This window comes from Taudactylus pleione, unplaced genomic scaffold (assembly GCF_031769625.1).
Source record: "Taudactylus pleione unplaced genomic scaffold, aTauple2 ptg000005l, whole genome shotgun sequence".
NCBI lineage: Eukaryota > Metazoa > Chordata > Amphibia > Anura > Myobatrachidae > Taudactylus > Taudactylus pleione.
This window is the reverse complement of record NW_028284408.1, coordinates 2,989,196-2,994,621: the sequence shown is the minus strand read 5'-3', so window position 1 is coordinate 2,994,621 and position 5,426 is coordinate 2,989,196. Positions and strand designations below refer to the sequence as shown.

General features: G+C 38.3%; 1 pseudogene; it reads right to left on the bottom strand.

Moving 5' to 3' along the window:
• Positions 1-4,852: 4,852 nt before the first annotated feature.
• Positions 4,853-4,970, bottom strand: LOC148543181 (5S ribosomal RNA; annotated as a pseudogene).
• Positions 4,971-5,426: the final 456 nt, after the last annotated feature.

Below are 5,426 nucleotides of genomic sequence, written 5' to 3'. Positions count from 1 at the left end.
ATTTATACAGCATTGACTTTACCATCCAGACTGATCATCAAGCACTGGTGACACTTTTTGGAAATCCGAAATCCAAACAACCAGCTAGGATACAGCGATTGGGCTTATGTTTACAGGCATACAATTTCTCCATCATTCATAGAGCTGGCGCTGATAATCCTTCAGATTACATGTCTAGACACCCTTTGCCTTCTGACATCTCACAGTCTACTTCAGTGGAGGAGTATGTGAACTTTATTATCAACAGTTCAATTCCTGATTCACTTACTAGTGACAGCATCAAAGAGGCTTCTTCCTCAGATAAAGTATTGTCAGCAGTAAAACACTGTATTATTTTCAATGATTGGCAGTTGGGGCAGTTTCTGTTTTCAATAGTTGAGAAACAAGACTTTAGAGCACTGCATAAACATTGTCAAGAACTAATTGTGCATGATGATTCAATCATTCTCAGAGGTGACAAAATTGTCATTCCAGCTGTTTTGAGAAAGCAAGTATTTCAATTGCTCATGCCAGTCATTTAGGAATTGTAAAGACCAAACAACTTTTACGTGAAAAGTTATGGTTTCCCTCCATGGAGCAACATGTTGAATCAGAAATCCAAAACTGCATGACATGCACACTTCTTTCTACGCAACCTAACAGTGAACCATTACAGATGACTGACCTGCCTGACAATGTTATGGGGAAAAGGTTTATGTTGACTTCTATGGCCCATTATACAATGGTAAATACATACTAGTAGCTGTGGATAAATATTCACGATATCCTGTTCTTGAAATAATATCTTCAACATCTGTCTTACCAGCGTTGGATAAAATCTTCACTACTTATGGAATTCCAGGAACAATAAAGATAGATAATGGTCCACCATTTAAAGGTGCTGATTTCAGCAAATTCATGAAACATTTTGGAATTCGACATAAAAAAATGACTCCCCTGTGGCCACAAGCTAATGGTCTTGTTGAACGTTTTATGTGTAATCTTGAAAAGCAAACAAAGATTTGTAAAGTATCCCGAATTCCAATTTCTAAGACAATTTCGATCAGTGCCTCACTCCACAACAAATATCCCTCCTCAGACATTAATGTTTCAAAGAAAAGTGATCAGATCCACACTCTCGGAAATTAATTTAACTCCTGCATCTAAAGATCATCAGATTAGGAAGACGGACTCTGCTAAAAAACAAAAAGCTAAACAGTATGCAGATCAGAAAAGGAGAGCTATTTTTTCTGATTTACAAGAAGGAGATAGTGTTCTGGTGAAACAAAAAGTAGTACGCAAGGACATGACTGCTTTTCACCCAAGTCCACTGGCTATAATGAAAAGGAAAGGAACAATGATTGTTGCAGGAAATGACAATCAAACAGTGACGAGGAATGTTTCTCATTTCAAGAAGATACAGTATTTCCATCTTTATCTTCTGATGGACCAAGTTAAGAGGATGTCATCACAGTACCTTTACCATCCTTAGCATCAAGTGATCCGATCATGGAGTCTGTTTCTTTGAGTGAAGGATCACATATTCAGATGAAAAGAGGCAGAGTCATTAAACCTCCTGCTAGGCTTATTGAGCAGATATGACTCCTAATTTCTGGCTTGTAACCATTCTAGAATGTTTTCCAGTTTCATGTATATTGGGCTAATGTTCATGCTCAGATACCGTTAACACATTGTTATACGTTTCAATTTATAAATGCACTACTTGTTGGAACGTAAATTTTATATTTAAAAAAAAAATTATATGAAAGGGAGGGGGAGATGTAGTATCTATAAGATAAGATAGTTTATGTGCATTGTCATGTAATAGTAAAATGAGGTAGTGTACCTTTAAGGATCTTGCAGCATAGAAGGACATGTGATCTGGAAGTGGGGAGAAATAGGAGAAAGTAAGAGAAAGGAGAACAGCCATGAGGAGATGATGTCTTTATCTACCTGTAATAATGCAAGTATTACTTACAATAAATAAACTACAAAAACAGCATACTTGATGAGTCATTGCTATGAAGAAAGGTACATAATGATATAACACAGGTTTGCCCAGGGTTTTAAATGGTTAGGTCCAAACCAGTCTCAAAAATGGTTTTGAGACAAGCTACCAAATACATTCAAGTTAGTGAAAGCAAGGCCTCATAAGGTACTTTCTTGCAAGCTGGGTCTTCTTATGTTTCCAAATATAAGCATTGGTGACTCAGTAGAATTTATTTATAGATTTAGTCGGAAGAATTCTGGAAATGAAAATGTATAATATTTTTACTTTTTTTTGAAGAATCATTATTGTAATCGCTGCCATCTCATCCATCGGTGATATTTCATAGTTTGTCCAGTCCCTCAGAAAAGCAGCAACATTACTGTATGAATCAGTGACTGGTAATTACATTCAGTAGGTCACATTCCTGCATAGGGATTAGAATGCCCTGAAAACTCAAGGATTTAGGTCCCTATTTACCACAATCTGCATTAAAATGCAGTTGTAGTGTGATATTTTCAACTAAATTTGCATTTATGGAATTTAGGAAATATCACATGGATGCACTAACATGCAGGGACAGAACTTGCAATAAAGCTTACACTTACCTTAGTGATCGGTGCTCAGATGATGTCCTCTGGGCAGCTGGTCAATGCAGCAGCTGATCAGGGTCACAGTGCAGGAGCCCGGAGACCAGCTGACCTGAGCCCCAGATGACATCACTGGAGCATCAATAACTGGTCCCTGGATGTAGAATTTTTTTTTAAACTATTTTATTTCTTGCAGTGATCAGCTTGTGGTCTATCTAGACCACACATCTGATCACAGAGGCTGGCTCCCAGCTCTGCTCTGCTTGTTAGACCAGGGAAGGAGCCGGGGAACTGGGGGAAACCCTGGATAATGCCATATTCATGTGGCATTATTATCAAAGGGCTTCCCCCGGTATTTTTTCCACAATATAGTTTTTAGTAAATCTGGGCAGGTCACATTTGCCATAAAAATATGTGATAATTAGGGTTTAGAGCAGGGGTGGGGAACCTTTTTTCTGCTGAGGGACATTTTGATATATACAACATTATTCGCGGGCTGAGTGTAGGCCACGCCCCCTCCATGAATCAACATACAGGGGTGGGGGTCACAAATGCCGGTGATTACAGCAATGCCCAAAGCATCCTGAGGATACTTCGGGAGCTGTAAGGGCAGCGGTGTGACCATCTAAAGCGTCCTAAGGATGCTCCAGGCAGCACTGCTGCATAGATTATGGCTGCAGGATGCCATTCTAGGCACCCTGGTAGCCAGATGAGGCTAACAGAGAAAAGCTCCACAGGCCAGACCACATGATTCCGTGGGCCTTATATGGCCCCTGTGCCTGAGGTTCCCCATTCTGGGTTTAGAGTAAAATTTTGCAAATTCTACTCCAATTACCCTTTAGTAAATTCATGTGTTACTAAAATAATGTGAAGAGGGTTTTCACATTATTTTAGTAAAAATAAAGTTAATAAATATGCCCCATCGATTGCCATGCATATTTTTATGAGGCTTGAAGCTTGCATAGCAAGTCTGGGGTGATATTGAGAGGGAGTGTTTAACTTATATTATTAAGCTAGAGTACATACAGTAAGTTTTATATGGAGTAGATTTCTGGCAACAAGGATTCGAGATGAACAGCGAACAGCAGGATGTCATCAGCAAAGAGGCACATTTTATGGGTAGAATCTTGATTGTGGGTCCTGCTACTGTATATCCAAGGACAGATAGAACTGCCCTGCTAATGGCAAGTACATAAATTAAGGGGGATAAGGGGCATCCCTGCATGGTTCCATTGTTTATATTGAATCTGGCAGACAATAAGCCACTATTAAATACCCTTTCCATGGGTACACTGTAGAATACAGGGATAAAATAGATCCTATAAAAGTACAATGGAGGCTAAATTTAGTTAGCACACCTCTATATAATCCCAATGGAGCCTATTGAAGGCTTTCTCTGAGTCTAGGGAGAGCTGTAGGAGTGGTGACCCAGTAAAAGTGTGGGATTCCACAAAAGCTGGTGTCCTTCTAGTCTTATCCAGGGCTTGTTTATTCAAAGCAAATCCAACCTGATCAGGGTTAATCAATCCAGAAAGTAGAGGGTTTAACCTAATGTATTAACTATCATCTTCACATAAAGTTTGGAGAACAATGATGCAAATATGTTGGCAAAGGAGAAAACGGTCTATGGGTCTGATTCAGCATGGATTGCAGCTACAATGCTACAAATGTATGCTAATGTCTACCACTGTTCAGCCAGCATTGAGATGCCCACCACCGCTTTCTCACATCCATAATACCTTGCAGTCCTCTGTATACATTGGGAACATAGAGTAACATCAGCCCATCACGCACAATTACAGAAGGTCTGAGCTGTCTCAGAAATTGATACAAAGAAAAGAGAGGAATCTGCACAGAACCTATTAGACTTGTTAATGTAAACCAACCATCTGTTATTAGTGTACTAATTGTATCATCAAAAATTGTTGGTGGTGCTCCCAAAGCCAAGTAAACTGAATACAAATGGAAAAAGTGAAAAAAGTAGGGCTAGTCTCTGGGGCACTCTTTATGAATATTTATATAAGTATTTTAAAATGTAACTTTTAATATTCATCAATAAAATTGTGCGGTGCCATACAGCCTGAACACAGTTGGCAAATAATATACAATAATCATCTGTTCAAAATGAGATTTTGATTTCATTAAGAAATCCTCCGGCGAAATATTTATTAAATCTCCATTTCAAAGGGTATGAATGAGTTTTAATTGGAAGTGGTTAACAATGAACAAGTATAGTGAACAAAAGCATGGTTATGGTGCTCTGTCTGTGCATATCTAATCCCAATTTTCCTCTTTTGACCTACAGCACCTGGTATTCCCTAGAGGTCTCCCATCCAGGTACTAACCAGGCCTATCACTGTTTAGCTTCCAAGATCAAACGAGATTGGGCAATCTAGTCATGTATGGCTGTAGGAATAATAAAGTGGGGAAAGGTAAATCGCACCAGCACTAGGTCAGAGCAAGAGCATAACCATAAATGTACGACTATCACCATGAGTAATCCATTTTATTATTAAAATACAGTATTCAAAGAAAGTGATGCATGAGAACACCTTATTTGTGACACGTAGGTTCTTGTTTTTATACCAGTGCTAATACAGGCTGATATTATGTGTAACTAAAAAGTAGAGGAGTGTTAATAGCGGGATATTATCCAATTATTCATACAGTTGGTATTGCATACCCATATATTAAATCCTCACCAAAAAATGATTAAATCACAGTATGCTCAAATAAAATGTTGAATCACAAAGTATCCTTAATGCTTTACATAGCTCATTAAGTTCCTATAATGTTCAGTATCCAACAAACAAAATTCAAATAGTATTGTGTACACTATTAGCAAAGATTCCATATTAAGTGGTTAAATA